A 21,751-nucleotide genomic window follows, 5' to 3' on the forward strand; every position below is an offset into this window, starting at 1 on the left:
CTTTAAGTACTAGAGTTTAGGGGGGTGTATGTAAATATAGAGCAAGCTCGGGAGTCATGACAGTACCCCCCTCTTAAAAGCCCCCCTAAGACCAAGGAAATTCGTTTTGGTTGGTCAGGGTGTCTACTATGAAATAGTTTTACAAGTCGTGGAGCATGTTGAAGATTATCGAGAGGCTCCCATGATCTTTCATCTGGGCCATAACCCTTCCAATCCACCAAATAATGTAATTTACCTCTGATTCTCTTGACATCTAGAATTTTTTGAACTTCAAATTCGGGTTGTCCATCAATGTTAACAGCGGGGGGAGGAATATTTACACGAGTTTGCGGATGAAATGGTTTAATCAAAGATACATGTAAGACAGGATGAAACCGGTACTTGGATGGTAGTGTTAATCGTACACAAACTGGGTTTAAAACCTTTTTTATAGGGAATGGTCCAATGAAGCGAGAACAACATTTTCTACTGCTTTGAATTTTTAAATTTTTTGTGGATAACCACACCTTGTCTCCTATGACATAAGAAGGCTGTAAGGAATGATGTGTATCAGCTCTTTTCTTTTGAGCTTCTTTAGCAACTGCTAAATGATGTTGTGCCAGTTGTTGAATGGATACCAAATTTTGCACATAAGCAGAGACAGAGGGAGTTAGTACAGACTGAGTTTTTTGCCCTGGAATGCTTTGCGGATGAAAACCGTGAGCACAAAAGAATGGAGACATATCAATGGATACATGATCTGAACTATTGTACGCAAATTCTAATGCCCACAAAATGTCCGACCACTCTTGATCACAACCAGTCAACATGCATCGGAAGTATTGCTCTATTGTTTGATTTGTACGTTCTGTTAGACCATCTGTTTGTGGATGGTAACTAGATGAAGTGCAGATCTCCATGTGTAAATCCTTTCCCAATTGTTGCCAAAAATTAGAGATGAATTGAGGGCCCCTGTCAGAAATAACAACCGACGGAATTCCATGCAGTCTAACGATTTCCTTCATAAATACCTGAGTAAATTCTTTAGCTGTAGGTAATTTCTTTAAAGGAACAAAATGGGTCACACGTGTAAAATGATCTATGACAGTTAAGATGGTAGTAAAACCTGTTGAAGTACGGGGCAACTCTACAATAAAATCAAGAGATATTGTATGCCATGGTTGTGGAGGTAAGAGTAAGGGTTGTAATAAACCACTTGGAGATTGGTGCATTGCCTTGTTTTAAATACAGATAACACATGTTTTTACAAAAGTTTGTACATCATCAAACATTGATGGCCACCAAAAAAGGTGTTTTATTAACTGATATGTCTTAGTGACTCCTGGATGCGCAGATAGAATTGTATCATGATGTAGGTGAATAATCTTATTTTGTAAAGATGAAGATGGTACAAACACTTGAGCATTCATATACAGTAGATCATCTCTCCATTGTAACAATGGGTTTTCTTTTTTCCAATCCTGAATTTCTTTTGTCTTTAGTTCTGTTTTGATGTCATGTATGATATCATTATCAATTACACAAACATGAAAGCATTGATCAGGCAAAATAGTCTGTGGTTGTTCTTGTTTTACATTACAATCATCATTAATTCCAATTCGTGACAAAGCATCTGCTTTGTTATTTTCTTTCCCTGGTCGGTATGTGATGACAAAATTATAATCATTAAAAAACATAGTCCATCCTAATTGACGAGCAGAAAGAGCTTTGGCAGATCGTAAAGACTGTGAATTGTGATGGTCTGTATAGATTGTGACCGGGTGACGAGCACCTAACAAGTAATGGTGCCATTCTTCGAATACAGCCTTTATCGCCAATAACTCTCTGTCGGCTATGGCATAATTTTGTTCTGTGGAAGTTCGTTTTCTGGAATAATATGCAATTGGATGCATCTGTCCGGTATCTTTGTGTCTCTGGGACAAAATGCCCCCAATGGCAAATTGAAAGCATCGGCTTCAACTATGAATGGTTGGGACGGATCTGGATGCATCAAAATAGGGGCTGTAGTGAATTTGTTCTTTAAGTCCTGAAAGGCCGTTTCAGCAGTGTGATACCATTCAAATTTGGTGTTTTTTCGTAGTAATTTAGTAATCAGAGTTATAAGTTTAGAAAATTTGTGAATAAACCGTCTATAAAAATTTGCAAATCTTAAATTACTTTGGATTTGTTTCACAGATGTTGGACTAGGCCATATGAGTATAGACTGGATTTTCTTTGGGTTCATTTCAATTCCAGATGGAGTAATTATATACCCCAAGAAATCAACTTTGGTAACATGAAACATGCTTTTTTCCAATTTTACAAACAGAGAATTCTGTAAAAGCTGTTGAAGAATGGCTCTTACTTGTTTCACATGGTCTTATTAAAATAAAAATTTCGTCGATGTATACCACGCAACAGATGTCTAAATAATCTTTTAAGACCTCATTAATGAAAAAATGGAATGCCGCTGGGGCATTGCAGAGTCCGAAAGGCATGACCTGGTATTCATAAAGACCGAACTTAGTTCGAAAAGCGGTCTTCCACTCATCGCCCTCTCGGACTCGTACAAGATGATACACCCCGCGCAAATCCAGCTTTGTGTAAATGGTGGCGTCCTTTATTTGATACGGCAAAGTTGGTATTAGTGGTAAAGGGTATCTATTCTTAATAGTCACGTTGTTAAGGGCGCGGTAGTCTATGCACGTGCGCAATTCCCCCTCCCCCTTCTTCAGTATGAAAAAGAGAGACGAAGAGACCGGGGATTTAGAATGTCTAATGAAACCGTTCTCTAGATATTCATCTAAATAAGCTCTTAAATGTTCATTTTCAGACTCGGTAAGTGCATAGATGCGGCTACAAGGTAGAGTAGCTCCAGGCATTAGGTCAATTCGGCAGTCGAAGTCTCTATGAGGTGGTAATGTGTTAGCTTTTTTTTTTATCAAACACGTCTAGAAGATCTGTGTATTCGGATGGAAGTTTGGAACTCCCTGTATGGCTAACACAGTTTCCGAAGTCTTGGGGAAGTCGTAACCTTGTATTAGCAACTTAGAACTATGGTGTTGAAAACAAATTGACTGACAAAATTGGGATTTGAACAATAATGTCTTTTGTACCCAGTTTATTTGTGGATTATGTTGAACCAACCACGAGATCCCTAAAATTAGGCGAAACTAGGGAGCGTCAATAACATCAAAAGTAATGTTCTCAAAATGTTGTCCAGAACAAATCATGAGTAGATTTTCTGTATTAAATTGTATTGGGCCTGAGGTTAATTCTTTGCCATCGACTGCTCTTACAATCACAGGGTTAATTTTTTGTAATTTTTTGTACCCTAATTCAAGTATAAAGTTAGTGTCAATGAAATTGCCTGTGGCTCCGGGGTCTAATAAGGCATCCACAGACCATGACAAGGCTTTATTGTCAAGAGATTGTAGGGTCACCCTTATGCTAAGATGGTTAGTCGAAACTGTAGGAACAGTAGAGGCCAAACTTGACTGCTTACTCGACAAAGCGGCCTCTGTTTTTGCCGAGCGGTCTAGTTTTCCGACTGATCTAAGGCAGCAACTTCATTGCCTTTCCCTTTTGGTTTGTTTGGGCGCGTAGGACACTCCTTTACGAAGTGACCAGATTTCCCTAAGTATAAACACTGATTCATTTTCCTTCGCTTCTCTTTTTCATCTTTAGTAAGTGGACCTCTCAAGGTTCCGATTTGCATTGGTTCCCCCATATCTACCTTAGAAGATAAGTCACTCTTTGGATTAGATTTTTCTTTGAATACAAACATCCTATGGTCTGTTTTCCCTTTCTCTCCTTTTCTTTCATTTAACCGGTGGTTTAGTTTTACTACTAAATCTATAAATTCTCCACAATCTTCTGGTGGGTCCAAGATTTGAGTAACCATATCTTTTAAGTCGTCTCTTAGACCTCTATAAAACAGAGAGACTCGCTTTTCCTCAGGCCATTCAGCTTCAATGACTAACCGATTAAACAAGGAGATGTAATAATTAATTCAGATGATCCCTGCTTCAAGTTAAGAAGTGCATGATCGGCCGACTGAACGAACAGATGCTTGGCAAACAATTTTTTCATTGTTTCTTTGAACCGTCTGAAGTCATATAATAACGGATCATTACGTTCCACAATAGGCACTGACCATAGGGCTGCATCCCCCCCTAAATAAGACAAGATGAAAGCTACCTTTGCAGAATCGTCGGGGAAAGCAGTTGGTTTTGCTATAAAATGAAGATGGCATGGATTCAGGAAAATAGTGAATTTTGCACTATCTCCATAAAATCTTTCAGGGGGAGCTAGGGGTACTGTAACTGGAGTTACCACTTGAATTTGCGTTGGGGCAGAAGCTGAGTTGCTATGAAGGGTTTGCATGATGGGCTTGAAACTAGGTGGTTTTAAAATTGGCTTCTCTACCGAAGGTTACCCCCAAGGATTGGAACTAGAAGTAGGGGTTGCTTGCATATTGGTTTACAAAGCTGAGATATCTCTACGCAATTCTGCGTTCTCTGCTTTAATATCAGATAGAATTGCAGCAATATCCTGCAAGGAGATTTGTGGATTTGGATTCATAGCGTCTGGGCGAAACTGTATTCATGGACTTAGCCTTCTGTCAGAACTTTCAAACATTCTTACCTGGTAAGTGCTTGAAGGTGTTTCGCAGAGACGCTATGAACCAACATCCAAGAGGTCTACTAAATAACCTATGGTTTTTAATTACACTAGGCTACAGAATAGAACCCCAGGAGGAGGGCCGGATACTGGACGCTGACGATGTCCTGTTGTCGACCTGCGACGCAACAAGACATATGTATAAGAAAACTACCCAATGTTGTCTTTTTACGTTCAGTTTTAAAACTCTCTGACCCCCTCTCTTTGTTCTACAGTGTAAGTTTTTTAAGAAATCTTCCTACCTGCGATCTTTAGGAATTGGGAGTAACGTCCAGTAGTCTTGTGATGGTGAAGATATGATTCAGTGGACGCGTCAGCAGTAGGTGTAGTCAGGATCTAAGCAGTGCCCCCCAGCGTTGCCCAGCACCGGGCCACCGACAGGACAAACAAGATTGGAAGTGCAGCATGACTCGCTACCGGAAAGCAGAGACCCCTGCCTTCCCGCGACCCCAGGACACTCCTCCGAGTGAATCCCTTACCGGTGCCTGATCTGCCCACAACGTCCTCCCCGCGATTCACGTCTGCTGCAGGGCCGGCTGCCACTGGAAGAGAGAAGACTCTCGATCGGAATCTCCCACCAGAGCTGCTTGATTCACACCGCCGCCAACCCCGCGCCTGACTCCAAAATGGCGGCCGGCGAGGACTCCTCCTGACCGGAGCCTCACCGGAGCCGCCTGTCACCTTCCTGAGGCCCTGGCTGTGCGGGGGCGATCAATATGGGGCGATGGGATGCTCGTTTCTCCATTTAAGCGGAGACACCGGGGCCGCTTGACCTGCCACGATCGCCGCCTCCACGCCTGATTCCAAAATGGCCCGCGAGGACTCCTCTTGACCGGAGCCTCACCGGAGCCGCTTGCCACCCTCCCAAGGTCCCGGCTGTTGCGGGGGCGCACACCATGGGGCGATGGGGTGTTCTTTCCTTCACTTAGGTGGAGCCATTTGAGCTGCTTGGCCCACCTCGATCGCCACCTTCACGCCTGACCTAAAAATGGAGGATCAGGAGGACTCTCCCCTTACCAGAGCCTCACCGAACCCCCCCAACACCATTCCCACGGTCCTAGCTTCCGAAGGGCCATCTGTTATACAGAAACGGGATGTCCGCTACTACCTAGGCGGAACCTCTTGGGCTGCTGGACCCTCAGTAATCACTCCCCCCGTGCCTGACCTCAAAATAGCGGATCGTGAGGTCGCCCCCTGACCGGAGCCTCACCTCAGATGCCTGGACTGACTTATTGGAACCTCATGGTTCGCCACCCCTGCGCCTGCCAAGAAAGAGCGGAGCCCAAGGACTCCTCAGCCGAGCTCTCCAGCTACAATGTCACACAGGACTCTCTGGACTCAGCTGCACAAGATTAGCCTTCCCCCTGTGAAATAAAGCCCACGAATTGGCAGACCTAAACTTGAACTCCAGATACAGACTCCAGACTCAGCGACACATGCCCAGGTGAGTCGCGTCGGGGTGAAGCCCAGACGTCCCGACTCCTGCCCTCCCACGCCACCCAAGCCTAATGCCGCAACCAAACCAGGCACCTCCTCTTACACTACCACCACGATGACCCTGGACCTGTCTCCCCCTCCCCCAGTAGTCCTACCTACTCACCTGAAACCTCACAGCCGGAACTCCTTCACCATCATCTTCCCCCCTCCTCTCTACAAAATTGAGATGCATTTTCAAGCAGAAACTCATCCGCAAACACAAAGAAACCCTTATCACAGACAAATATCACTCGACCTCCAACGGACCGATGAAGATGAACCTGATATTCCACACTGAGAGACCGGAGTACTGGGTCTCCACGATCAGAACGCAACTGTTTATCGCCAAAACCACATCCACTCCACATAGTTGCAAACTAACCACGATACGCCCTTTCAGATCAGCTGGTAGAGGCCACACAACCGTGACCATCTACACCAATGGCACAGTCCTCATCCAGGCTAACAATGAGAACCTGGAAGCTTTCGACTCCTTATTTCCCGCACTAAGATCAGCCCTCCCTACCCTACCTCACCCTGCCCCAACCCCTTCACCGCCCGCTCCCACAGCCAACAGAGAAGACCTTGTTCCTCTCTTCCGCGATCCCACTACTTCCCGATACGCTCCCCATCTCCCCGCCGCATCACAACGCCCTCGCACGGCCAACCAGCCACAACAAGAAACTCTAACCACACCTCTAACTCCTCCTTCCAATCACCACTCCTCCCCCATCTACCGCTTCCCACCGCCCTTCACAGAAAACAATTCCTCGCCCACTGGCAGCCCCTTCCCCACGAGCCTCACCCCAGCTTTCAGACCCCCTAAACCTCCCCCTGTCCCTCCCCCTACCCCTCCCCTGTCTTCTACCCCGATCCCAATCCCCCAACCCCTCATCTTGAACCATAACACGCCTGGCGCTACCCCTGATGCCCACAACCCCTCCCATGATTCCATAGCACAGCGGCTCGCGGCCCATGAAAACCAGATTGACACTATCACCCAAGGTCTAATGGAAATCCTCTCTAACCTTGGAATAGCCTGTAGACCCCCGAAATCCCCTCCACGGACCACCTACTCCGCCAAAGCCAACAACACCCAGGGGCCCACAGAATTCCTTAGTTCCCAGCCTCTCAATCCCCCCATAGGATCCTGGGTTCCGGTCCACAGAAGCCCGAAATAACCGGAGCCCCCTGCCCTAGGCCCATGATCTCAACTCTATCTGCCACTCTATCGGTCTCAAAACACCCAACCTCAAGGCCGTTTAGATCAGAAGCACCTATGTCAGACAGTGAAGCAACCTGACTAGCCGCTACATACGTCTCTCCCCTCACAGAGTCACCTAAATCCAAAATCCAAGTAATCACAGGTCACCGAAAAGACCTGCCCAACTTCAAACCACAGAGACTCCCAGTCCTTACCGCTATACCCAAGGAAACTAAAGACAGAACCGCCAGCAATCAGGAGAAATTCACCAACTGCCTACTAATCAACTGCAGATCGGCCTCACTACATGCAACGGACTTAGCTGAAGCTATCCTCACTCATGACATTGACGTTGCGTTCCTCACAGAGACCTGGCTAAATAAGACATCTCCTCCCTGCCTAGACATGCTGGTACCACCTGGCTTCTCCCTCATTTCCAAAGACAGGATAGATCAACGAGGAGGTGGGGTCGCTATCATCCACAAGGACAGCTGGAGCATCTCGGAAACCACCTCTTTTGATTACGATTCATTCGAATGTCTATCTGCCGTCATCAAGACCAAAGACAGCGACTCTTTACTGTGCCACCTGCTCTATCACCCCCCTGGTAGAAACAACGAGTTTGGAGAACAACTATCCGACCTGATAGCACAAGACGCACTCGGCGATTCCAAAAACTTAATTCTTGGCGATTTGAATCTCCGATGGGACGAGTCTCACAATCCTCTAATCCAATCGTTATCCAGCCTCCTCGATGATAACAACCTTATACAACACTGTACCGAGGAGACTCACTACAAAGGAGCCACACTGGATGTCATCATTGCACAAAAGAATTCAATCACGGTCAACCACATACTTCCCGTCGACTGGACAGACCACTATATGATCTTATTTCATATCAATCACCCCATCATCTCTCTCAAACCCCCTCAGGACCCACCCCAGTGGTCGAGAAACCTCTCCCAAGTACCCCTAGATATCCTGGAAGGGCACTTAAGCTCACTTCTTCCAGACAACATAGCGCACCTCTCCACCAATGATCTCACTGACCACTATAATTCTGAGCTAGTGTCCATTCTTGACAAACTAGCGCCACTAAAGCTCAAAAGAAGCAGAGCCACCCCATCCAGAACATGGTTCAACGCTGACCTCAACGCAGAAAGGAGAAACCTTAGAGCCAAAGAAAGAAAGTGGAGAAACAACCCAACCTCCATTCTTCGCGTCCAACTAAAATCAGCCCGCAGGAAGTACAACAACCATATAAAAAACAAGAAATCCAGCTTCTTCCGAGAGGCACTGGACAAAGCCAAAAACAGACCAAAGGAGCTCTACAACATCATCAGACAACAAACCTCCAAGCCTCTGTCTTCATCTCTACAGGCGTCCAAAGAACTATGCGATAACTTCGACAACTTCTTCAATGATAAGATCTCAAGAATCGAACTATCATTAGACATCAACAACTCACACCTCAAGAAGAGCAGCTCGGCTGTACCGCAGGCCCCCCTCCCGGCTCATCTCCCTCCCCCTGGCTTAGCTTTCGCCCCGTCCTGGAAACAGAGATAATCTCGTTGATCTCGATCTCCAAACCATCAGCTCATATGTGGTATATAAATAAATAATACCGGATCTAGGTTTTACTGGACATAGCAATAACAGATAGCTCAATAAATAAGAGTCAAGATTCGAGGTAGTAGGAGTTTGCAGGTTTAATACAGCATAAAGGACAGGAACAGGACAACCTGCACGGGAACAGGATGGCAGCGCTGCCGGGGGCAGGATCAGAATCGGCGTAAGGGAATGGGTAACATTTAATAGCAGTGCACAAGTATATATATTAAAACAGTTGCATTACAATACATATGATAGGCGGAGCAGTGGGTGTGGTCAATAGCAGTCGCGAAAGATAAGGGTGAAAGTGGGTGTAACAGGAGGCGTGTACATAGACATGTGATGTAAACGTAACAGAATATGTCATAAATGGGGCGGAAACATGGAGGGGGCTACCTAAGGAGCCGGGACCTCTAACCTAATGGTGCGCGCAAACTGACAATGACGTGTTACTAGGAGAAGCTGGGGGCTATGAACTCTGTGCTAGGAGCAGAGACTGAAGTCTGGAGAGTCAGGGCGACATGTACCTAAACCCTATCTAGTATCTGATGTTTAGAGAACATGTTGATATAAACTAAGAGTCAGGAGGGGAGAGGCTAACGGACTCTAAGACTGGAGCATGCATTATTCTACATGTAGTGCGTGATGAAGAATATTAAATGACCATTAAATGCAGTATTTCTCTTACATGGAGACGTAAAGGCTAGACAATGACGGAAACTATTGATGCGATTCAGTAGCTTAGGAATGCAGAGAAGGAGGGCTGGACTGATAACTAGAATCATAACATACTCTTGGCAGACTCAGAGGCAGAGCCAGGCTGAGCCGGGCACTGTGAGGCAGGAAGTAAGTGAAGGGTCGAGGATACAGGTGGGGGCTGTATCGCTCCTCAGCGAGGCTCAGGAGACAGGAGCTGAATCTGGTGTCCGGGCCCTTTTGAGGCCTAGAAACGGGGACTTTACAATGAAATAACGTGCACACTGAGAAGCGTGGCAACGTAACTTTACATAGGCCTGATACTCGTAGCTTTCACGAGAACTGGAGACTGGCATACTAGTGATGGACACAACTGTAATTGCGTCTTTAATCAAACATGGGGGATACATATGCATATTTAATCATGCACACATAACATAAGATGGAGGACACGTAGGGACACAGAACATGGCAAAATTTACTTTTCCACATTCCCTCCTTGTCACTACGTTTCCATCAGGAAACATCAATATTCATGATACCATCTATCATTTCATACAGTATCATTTGCTCGTCTCGAGTTTTCTTGGAACTGGATTTAGGACGGGACTTGGGACTAGGAACACATGATGTAGCACAAATGCCGCAAATCGCAGGGCCACATTGTAAACAGAGGCAGCAACTGAATATGATCGCTACTGTAATACCCAGAAATGACAATACTTTCCATCCCCAGGCGGAAATTATATTCCAGAACCAACCGGACCATGTCCAGGTGCCTGGATCTTGGTGTAACATATGGGCAATTTTATGGAGTCTGGTTATAGCTGAATAAACAGACGGCGCGTTATTAGGAATGAAAATGCAGCAACTAGATCCGATGACTCTACAGGCCCCGCCCCTATCGGCCAGTATGACGTCAAGGACGAGACGATTCTGGAGCACGACAATTCTCATAAAGGATTGCTCTTCGGTTAAGTTACCTAGAGCAGAAGTAGTCTCAATCACTACTGCTTCAAGGGTTCTGGTTAATCTACGTATCAGTTTACTATTCACGACAGTACCTAAGTAGGGGAAAACACCTTTATTGATATCTATATATTGTTCTAGAGCAGTTTCAGTATAATCGACAATCGGGAGGTCTCTTTTGTGTCTAGTATGTACTAGGTGGGAATTCCTATGATAGTCAGGTGGGGCTAGGAAAACTGGTGGCAGTAGGAAGGCAATGTAACATGTACCATCCCAATCAAGGGGCAGACGAACATATGCGGTCTGACCACAAACAAAATAAGAATGACGTGAAGCTTTGAAAATAGATTTCCCTCTGTCACTATACTTGACAATAGTAGTACAATCACTATGGCCTACATGTACGGAACCATTATTTCGGACACATAATTCACCTTTGACTGGTAGTACTGAAATAGCAGGTAAGTCTGGAGTAGAATCAGACTGAACATTCAGGACCATGAAATTCGAAGAATAATTACCTAGATTATAAACTTCATTCTCTAGATCTAACCCTGTTCTGTGGGGAAGACCTTGCTTGTCTGGGAAACATGTACTGTTCAGAAAAGACATATCTGTTGAGGATGACGTTAACGTGGACCATGCTCCACACGAACCATTATGTGAAAATGGATAAGGAAAGAGTGGCAGAACTCCCTTCGGTGTCTGGAAAGGGGGGAGTCGACCACACACCCAACAATTTGTGGCATTGCTGGTCTGGTGTGAATAATGTAACATGCGGATAAAGGAGTTATTACGCATAGCAAGACGATATGAGAGTTCATGAGGAGGCAGATCACTAAACGTGTGCTCTACTGTAACATTAGCAGACTTATTTACATGAGAAACTGAAAAACACAAATAAAATGCATAACTGGTGCAGGAAATCATAATGCTAAAATATAGCAGAAAACATAAAATAATAGTGCAACTTTTAGAGTTCTCACTAACTCTCTCTCTGTGGGGGTCTATTATATACATGTCAGAAACCGGTCTAACCGTTTCACCTAGGGGAGGACTTAGACAATCAAACTGGCTGACTTATTTTACTAGACCTTAGTTTAAGCTTATACTCCTGTTGCGGAGTTTTCTCTAACAGGGAAGGGTTCGTAGCAATGTCTTTTGCGGGACAGTCCTTAAGAATAGTACTTTGGCAGTCTTTAGAATCCTCGGAAATGTTCTTTGAAACAGGTTTCAATCCAAAAAATCTTTTCACATGTGACAAATGGACCCAGCCCTTCCTGCCTTCCAGCTTGACGGCAGTACGGGTGGCCAGGAGGACCTGTCGGGGTTCCTTCCAGCGAGGCTCCAGCAGACTTGAACGATCAAAATTTCGGACAAGAACCATGGATCCGGGAACGATTTCATGCGGTGCCACTTCGGTATTGTCTGGAAATGCGGCAGCAACCTGTGAACGACAAGAGTTGAGGGCAGACATCAAGGAAGCTAGGTAATCTGTCAGCATATTACTTGAAACATCGGTAATACTTCGAGGTCTAGGTGTACCCCACATGTTAGGGGGGCGGCCGAATACGACCTCATAAGGGGACAGACCTGATCTGGAATGTGCGACCATGCGCATATAAAATAAGGCAACTGGCAGAGCTACTAGCCAGTCCACACCTTTCTCTTTACATACTTTTGCAATTCGGATTTTCAGGGTCTGATTATGTCTCTCTACGAGACCAGCTGCTTCAGGGTGGCGTACACAATGGAACTTCCACTGGTACCCTAACAAAAGGGAAACATGTTTCATCAACTCGGATGAGAATGGTTGGCCGTTATCAGAATATACGACTCTAGGGAGTCCGTAGCGGGGGAAGAATTCACGAACCAACTGCTTGGCAGTGGTCGCGGCTGTGTAATCTGGTACTGGATATGCTTCTGTCCACCTGGACAAAGCGCATACAACTACAAGGACATACTTGAAACCTCGACATCGCTCCATCTGAATATAATCCATCTGGAGGACTTCAAAAGGGTGGTCAGGGGGCTGGAATCCACCTTGTTCCACCGGGACACTTTTACCTGGATTAAACTGACAACATATCATACAGGTACGGACTTTCTGCTTGGCTGCAGCTCGTAAATGCTTGTTGAACCAAATGTTCTGGATACTATCTAACATAGCTTTTTCTCCTAAATGTGCTGGACTATGTGCGGTATTGATAATGACTTGAACCATAGAGTCGGGGAGAAACCATGTGGCTTTACCCTTCGTTACCCATCCCTGATCTGTCTGGACCCCTCCTTGTTCGGACCATTTCTTGATTTCCTCGGGAGTAGCATGTAACTGGATATCTATGACATCTTGAGTGGGGTCCTTAACTGTCATACAGGTAGTCAGATCTGGAGTGTATGTCGGTGTCTTATTAACTGGAATGTCTGGTGTCTGTGCTGTAAGCTTGGCTGTGCGATCTGCTAGATCATTACCTTGAGAGATAATGTCAGTAACTTTCGTATGTGCTTTGCATTTCATGATAGCAATGGATGTCGGTAAGTGTATGGCATCTAACAGAGCTTGAATAAGGAGACCATGCTGAATCTTGAGTCCATGAGAAGTCATGAAACCTCTCTCCTGCCAGAGCACTCCAAAGTCGTGTACGACTCCAAATGCATAACGTGAATCTGTGTAAACATTAACTTTCAGGTTCTTGGCGTGTATGCAGGCTTGTGTCAGAGCAACTAGCTCTGCTGCTTGAGCAGACAGGGTGTCAATACGGTGTGTTTCAATAACTTCAGTGTCAGTAGTCACTGCATACGCGGCTACTAGTTCTCCTGTACTTGTTCTCATACATGAACCATCCACATAAAGTGTCAGGTCGGGATCTGGTAATGGAATATCTGTCAGATCTTGTCTTGGCTTAGTCATAATGTTAACTACTTCCACACAGTCGTGTGTGGCAGGATTTGAATTAACTGACGGTAACAGTGTTGCAGGATTTAGAACGTTGCAGCGTCTGATTTCTATGTGTGGCTGGAACAGTGTCAGTTCATAACCTGTTAAACGTGCAATTGTCAAGTGCTGAGTCTGTGTTCCGTTTAAAAGAACTTCCACGGAGTGTGGAACTTGTACTGTCAAGGAATGTCCTAATACTATGGAATCACTTTGTCTGATAGCTAGTGCTGTGGCTGCAACTGACTTGAGGCACGCAGGCAAAGCCTGGGCTACAGGATCTAATGTGCTCGAAAAATAAGCACAGGGCTTGTATTGTCCTGCTTGATCTTGTGTGAGAACAGATAATGCTGTACCTTCACGTTCAGTGACGAAAAGTGTAAAAGGCTTACTGTAGTTCGGTGTTGCTAGAACTGGAGCTTGGCATAGAGCCTTCTTTAACTCATTAAAACTAAATGTATGTTCAGATGTCCAAGGGAGGACAGTCGATACGGCTGCCTCCTGTGTCGTTAACTGTATCAGTGGTTTAGCTAGAAATGCATACTGAGGAATCCATTGTCTGCAGTAAGAAGTAAGGCCGATAAAAGCACGTACCTCCTTCTGGGTCTTGGGCTGAGGAAGACTCGCTATTAACTGGATACGGTCAGGTGTCAATTGCCTACCCCTCTTGGACAGTAAGTGGCCTAAATAGATCACTTGCTGGACACAGAATTGAAGCTTAGAAGGGGACACCTTGTGCCCCATCTCGGCAAGGAAATACAAGACTGTAAGGGATGCTCGCTCGCAAGCACGTTCAGAACGGGCTGTGATCAGTAGATCATCGACATACTGGAGCAGGGCAGTGTCAGTTGGCATGTGAATATTGTCTAGTTGTCTCTTAAGTGCTTGACTGTAAATACTAGGACTTTCTGTGAAACCTTGAGGAGCTCGTGTGAACATATAGCTCCTTCCATTTAAACAAAATCCGAAAAGAAACTGGCTGTCTGGATGAATGGGGACACTGAAAAACGCGTTCTTGAGGTCTATGACTGAAAAAAATGAGGCTTCAGAATCAATGGCTGTCAATAGGGAAGAGATATCTGGGACAACTGGGTACTGGGGAATAATACATTTATTAAGTTCTCGTAGGTCAATCACTAATCGATATACTGGGGGTGCATTTGGATCAGTACGTTTCATGACTGGAATGATCGGAGAATTACATACATTGGAGTCAGTTTCTACAACTACTCCTTGAGCGATGAGCTCGTCAATAATTTTGGATAAGGCTGCTACAGCCTCAGGTGGCAATCTGTACTGTCTGATTCGTGGTAACACTACACCTGGCTTGAGAGTCACACGATGGGGTGTGATTTGCATGAAGCCAACATCAGTTGGACCTTGTGCCCATAGATGCTGCGGAACATTAGACAATCTCGGATCAAAATCTCGTAATACATAGTGACCCTTGAAGTCACGTAGGAACAGTCGTATTCCCTCTGGGGAGCAGCAAATAACTGCACCTAATTCTTTCAGTGTTTTAATGCCTAACAGATTTTCTGGACATGACTTCGTAAGTAACGGATCAGTAGTGCGGGACAATGGACCTACTTCTAGAGTAACTGGCTTAGATATCTCATTTACAATAGGCTTTCCTGAAAATCCAAGGGAAACATTTCTAGAGCCTGAGAGCGGAGCCCCTGGAACTTCGGCGTGACTAATGGTGGTCCTACTTGCCCCTGTATCAATCAAAAACTTTCTGTCTTTCCCTAATACTTGACTATGAACATAGGGACCCTCTTGATCTACAGGTATCTCGATGAGAGGCAAGCCTACCTCCCTCTCTAGGCTGTTTCATGAATATGGCTGATACTCTGGATACTCGGACTCCGCATACTGGTACATCTGCTGTGTAACATGCTGTGTTGCAGCGATAGGCTGCGGTGCTGGAACTGTCTGTTGTGCATTCTGTGGCTGAGAAGTCTGTAAAACTTGTTCTTGTCTAGGCGGACGTGGTCTTTCTTTAGTCTTACCGGTAGCTATATTGTGTTTCAGAACTGCACACTCGTTTATGAAATGACCTGGCTGTTTACAATAATTGCAGTTTCCTTTAACGGGAGCTGCAGGATGACTGGCTTCATTCGGACCCCTCTTTTGACTGTCTTGTGGAATAGATTGTGCAACCAGCACTTTCATTTTCGTGTCCTTCATACGTTTTCTCTCGTGTTCTTGCTCTTCTCTGATTCTATTCTGGTGGTATTGGAGCATCTGTAACATCTGGGACGGGGTATTAGCTTGCCAGGTACTTTCGACTTTCAAAACTCGATTCTTAACTTGTGGACTTGAATTCTCGACTAATTTAGTAACAAAAAGATGAGGGTATGACTCGCTACTCGTCTTGAGGCCACTGTTTATACTAAAACATTTCTCGAATCTAGAATAAAAATCACTAGTGTCTTCGTCTTGTTTCTGTTTACAGGCTGAGATTGCATCCCAGTCTTCCTTTTTAGTTGCTAATAATCTGGGCAAAACTTGTATTAACAATTCTGGTAATTCTTTACATTTCTCTCCTAGACCGGTACCTGGTACTCGTATCTTATCTTCAGCTTCGAGAACTGCCCAATCGATCTTTTTCTCTCCCACCTCCCATTCTTTTTCCTTGAGTTTTTCATATACCCCTGCGGGCAACAGGACCTTTAACATTTTAATAATATCTGGATACGTGTATTCTCCCATACGGAGCATGTCTTTTAATTCTCGGTGGAACCCTGCTGGATCTTTGTCATGACAGGGAATTAACTTTTTCATCTCTAAGAGTTCCATCTTTGTAATCGGAGTGTAAACAAACACTCGTTGCATTTCACCATCTGTTGTCCTAACTGGGTGTACTTCTCGTAACGGATTCTGTCTGTCTATGTAAAAGGGTTTACTTTCTGGAGGTGAGTCATGAACAAAATGCGGGTTCAGAAACGTTCTATATTTGTGGCGCTGTTCTAGAATGACACTAATTAAATCGGTACCTAAACCTTTCCATCTATACTGGAGTAACTCGTTCAGGACATCGTGTAACGGACCTGGATCAGAATGTTGACCCTCATACAGAGTAATGAGGTGCTGGATCATATACATACCCACCAGTCGTTGCTCGGCTGGAGGCAGTTTCAGAAACATTTGTGCCACTATTTCGTCTGGAAAAGTGGTAGAATCAGTAATCCATCGGACTGCTGATCGGGCTAGTTCTTGTTCATGCATAGTACTTAACTCACTGTAACCGATTCGTGATTTCAGAATGTGATCGGTAGCTTGAAATACTTGTTCCAGAGAACCTTGTTCTGGTGCTGGATGATGTAAAACTGACTTGTGTTCTAGGCGCAAATGGCGATCTGGAAATCTAGATTTTCCTACATACGCTATTCTAGTGGGATTCTCGTCCTCTACCTCTTCAGTAGAGTCATTTTCTTTCTCGCTTACTTGTGCTGCTTTACGTTGTTCGTGTAACTTTAGTATTTCCTTACGAATTTTCTTGTACATACTCTCTATACTACTGATAGTCTTGTGTTTACCCTCGGCTATATTATCACTCCACCTTGTCAGGATTTTCATTTCGGCCGGATCTTTAGTCGGGGAATCTTGTTCTCTTATTAGACAATTAATCAGGAACTTTAATAACATGAGCTGGATCTCAGCTTTCCTTTGAGACATGGCTTCGCCAATACTTTCTGGATCATCCCCTGTACGGATGAAACGATATATTCTGTCTAGATCTCCTTTCATATCTGGTAGGGTGTCTAAATACCCGGTCACCCGTCTTACACGGATGGAATATATTACTGTACTATCATCACCTGCAACTGGATCATAGCGGCATTCAGTGAGAGCTCGTCGGATTTCTGCAACGGACTTAAATTTGGGCGTACGCTGTAACGCACATTCATGTAACTCGGCCAACGTTCTACGTTGGTGCGGTGGCGGGGTACCAGGAGGACCTCCTCCTGCGGCCCCTAAACTGGAATCGTCGACTGATACTCTTCGTACTAGCGCGGCGGGAAATTGTAATGTAGGCTGGACCGGGGGTACCGTAGCAGGTACTCCGGTGACTGGAGGAGCAGGATTTACATTATTTACAGGAGCTGGCGGAACAGGATTCGCATATTCTGGGACTGTGTCGTCCAAATAGGACGAGATGAAAATATCAGCTGCGGTCGGTTTGTGACGTAGCTTAGTCGGAACTAGTGGTAGCGGAAAATTACTGGATGCCTCCGGGGTCGCTTTTGGCAAGCCCTCGGCAAGAAGAGGATACATACCCTTAATAAGGGCATTCCTCTGTCTGTCTGACTGTTCTGTTTTAACTCGTTCACCTATCTCGATTAGTTCCCTTTCTTGGGCTCGTTCTAAGGATTCTCTACTTAGTTCTGACTTTCTGATTTCTTTTTCGGTTCTTTTATGAGATTCTTTGCGCCATAACTCGATGGCATCTTTCTGTGACTGTCTGGCTTTCTTTTTCCATAATGCTTCTTCTACTCGCATGATGCACTCGGCATCCCATGTGCCTGATACAGGCCATCTATACTTTTCTTCTAACTGTTTGGTATACTCTACCCATAAATCTAGATATAATATGGCACTTATGCCATGCTTTTGATACATAAAATGACCTGGACTGTCCCTAGGCGGGACAGGAACTGCTGCTTCTAACAGACCTTTTCTAGTTTTCAACTGACGTAGTTTAGAAAATAGCGGCATAACTGAACTGTAATCTAGACACAATACAATACACAATGAACACGATAATTACTCCACATTCATACCACGACATTAAAATACATGAAGAACATTTTGAATAACAGTTCGAACAGAATACTACCTGGAACACTGAAAGCAGAATACATGAGTTTTCTCGAGAACAGAACTGACTAGAACAGAAACTAGATGCACTGCTGAAACAGTACGAAACTTACCGGTCTCATAAAGAGACACGTCAGGACCCGCATCCACCGAAGTGGACACTTCGTTTTGGGTCTGTGTACCACCAACCCACGGACCAGAGTCAATTAGATTGACCCTGTCTAGATACTACCCCAGCAATGGTACTCACCGGGCAGCAAGAACGGAAGGCCTCGGACTGGACTGGACTGCTTCGACGCCGGACGGACGAACTTCGGACTTCTGTTACGGGCGGGCCTCCGGATACCTCGGACCTTGGACTCTCGGCTTGGGCTCTGGTCGGGACTCGCCGCGTTCCTCCACCGCCTCGTCTGGATGCTGGACCGCCACCTCCGTCTCCTCCGTGGGCCTGAGGGATACTTGAAGCAGAAATATCTGCACGTGCACGGTATGGTTCCGTCACGGCTGCAGAGGGCCAGGGGGCTGGCGTGGCTTCACCGGCGCGTGGGGAAAGGGCAAGTCCCTGTTCGGGCGCCATTATGTGGTATATAAATAAATAATACCGGATCTAGGTTTTACTGGACATAGCAATAACAGATAGCTCAATAAATAAGAGTCAAGATTCGAGGTAGTAGGAGTTTGCAGGTTTAATACAGCATAAAGGACAGGAACAGGACAACCTGCACGGGAACAGGATGGCAGCGCTGCCGGGGGCAGGATCAGAATCGGCGTAAGGGAATGGGTAACATTTAATAGCAGTGCACAAGTATATATATTAAAACAGTTGCATTACAATACATATGATAGGCGGAGCAGTGGGTGTGGTCAATAGCAGTCGCGAAAGATAAAGATAAGGGTGAAAGTGGGTGTAACAGGAGGCGTGTACATAGACATGTGATGTAAACGTAACAGAATATGTCATAAATGGGGCGGAAACATGGAGGGGGCTACCTAAGGAGCCGGGACCTCTAACCTAATGGTGCGCGCAAACTGACAATGACGTGTTACTAGGAGAAGCTGGGGGCTATGAACTCTGTGCTAGGAGCAGAGACTGAAGTCTGGAGAGTCAGGGCGACATGTACCTAAACCCTATCTAGTATCTGATGTTTAGAGAACATGTTGATATAAACTAAGAGTCAGGAGGGGAGAGGCTAACGGACTCTAAGACTGGAGCATGCATTATTCTACATGTAGTGCGTGATGAAGAATATTAAATGACCATTAAATGCAGTATTTCTCTTACATGGAGACGTAAAGGCTAGACAATGACGGAAACTATTGATGCGATTCAGTAGCTTAGGAATGCAGAGAAGGAGGGCTGGACTGATAACTAGAATCATAACATACTCTTGGCAGACTCAGAGGCAGAGCCAGGCTGAGCCGGGCACTGTGAGGCAGGAAGTAAGTGAAGGGTCGAGGATACAGGTGGGGGCTGTATCGCTCCTCAGCGAGGCTCAGGAGACAGGAGCTGAATCTGGTGTCCGGGCCCTTTTGAGGCCTAGAAACGGGGACTTTACAATGAAATAACGTGCACACTGAGAAGCGTGGCAACGTAACTTTACATAGGCCTGATACTCGTAGCTTTCACGAGAACTGGAGACTGGCATACTAGTGATGGACACAACTGTAATTGCGTCTTTAATCAAACATGGGGGATACATATGCATATTTAATCATGCACACATAACATAAGATGGAGGACACGTAGGGACACAGAACATGGCAAAATTTACTTTTCCACACATATCTCAGACCCCATTCCTCCCTTACTAATCAAGAAAAAAAAGCCTACGTTAGCACCTAAATGGAGCAAAATCATAAACAGCTTCTTAAAAAATGGAGTGGTCCCTGATTGTCTAAAACTGGGGCAAGTCACCCCTCTGCTGAAAAAACCCGGTCTTGACTGAACAGACTTGAAAAATTTCAGACCGATATCCAACCTCCCTTTGCTCTCTAAAACACTTGAACGCTGCGTACTTCTGCAACTGACTAAACATCTGGACAAGATTAATCTCCTGGACCCCCTCCAGTATGGCTTTAGACAAGGCCGCAGTACAGAAACTGCGATGCTGAACATCATAGATGATATCCATAGATCTCTTGACACACACAAATGCTGCCTCCTCATTCTCCTCGATCTTTCCGCAGCTTTCAACACGGTGGACCACAAGCTCCTCATCAAGGCTCTTCAAGAAAGAGCTGGCCTCGGTGAGGTAGTTCTCAAGTGGTTCTCCTCCTTTATACACAACCGCATGCAAATAATAAAAAATAAGAACTTCACCTCCGAAATCCAGCAAGTCAGCAAGGGCATCCCCCAAGGATCAGTGCTCTCTCCTCAGCTCTTTAACATCTATATGGACCCGCTCGCCAAGTTACTCAGGAAAACCAACATCCGCTTTCACCTCTACGCGGATGATACACAGATCTATCTGGAAACTTCCTCTCTTAATGACATCCACAGACTAAATGACGTCCTGAATGATGTCCAAAAATGGCTGACAAATAATCACTTGAAACTAAACCCAGACAAGACTGAGACACTCCTCATCTCAAACAAAGAAGACAACCCTCAAATCACCGAGTGGCTAAAGACAATCGATGCGCTTAAAGGGAATCTCACTCTAGCTGACTCCGTAAAATCTCTGGGCATCACCCTAGACCCCAAACTATCCTTGACAAATCACATTAAGAACGAGGCAAAAAGTGCATTCTTTAACCTCAGACTCTTGAACAAAATCAAACCCTACATTCCCAACAAGGACCTCAAATTGGCCACGCAATCACTAGTACTGTCAAGACTGGACTATAGGAACGCTATCCTAACAGGCATCCCTAAATCGCACTTGCCACCGATCAAAACAACACTACATGCGGCAGCCAGAAAGATCACTGGCGTCAAAAAATCTGATCACATCTCCCCGGCATTCAAAGAACTCAAGTGGCTCCCAGCAGAAATGCGTAGTATCTTCAGAACGGCCTGCCTAACCCGCAAAGCCCTCCACACTGGCAAACCTGAATACTTGGCAAATAAACTCAAAAAAGCAGGCCAAACCAGAAATCTGAGAAGCTCTAACTCCCTACTGCTCATCCTACCTAAAACCAGAAAGAGAAGAACAGCGGACTGCTCTTTCACAGGAAACGCCCCCAAAATCTGGAACTCTATCCCCCAGCACATCAGAACCATACCATCCTACGTGGAATTCAAGAGTCAACTTAAATCCTTGTTCCTTATCCGTTCCCTAGGTTGTGGATAACACGCATCAGATAGCATCCCCTGAACTATGTGACTCGCTGATTCCTGTTACCAAAGAAGTTCTGCTGTCCACATTTTC

General features: G+C 45.3%; 1 protein-coding gene across 1 annotated transcript in view; it reads right to left on the reverse strand.

Moving 5' to 3' along the window:
- The window catches only part of LOC144769144 (serine protease 33-like), a 441,545-nt gene that overhangs the window by 194,751 nt on the left and 225,043 nt on the right, over positions 1-21,751 (reverse strand). The window lies entirely within an intron of this gene.

Source organism: Lissotriton helveticus, chromosome 7 (assembly GCF_964261635.1).
Source record: "Lissotriton helveticus chromosome 7, aLisHel1.1, whole genome shotgun sequence".
NCBI classification, from domain to species: domain Eukaryota; kingdom Metazoa; phylum Chordata; class Amphibia; order Caudata; family Salamandridae; genus Lissotriton; species Lissotriton helveticus.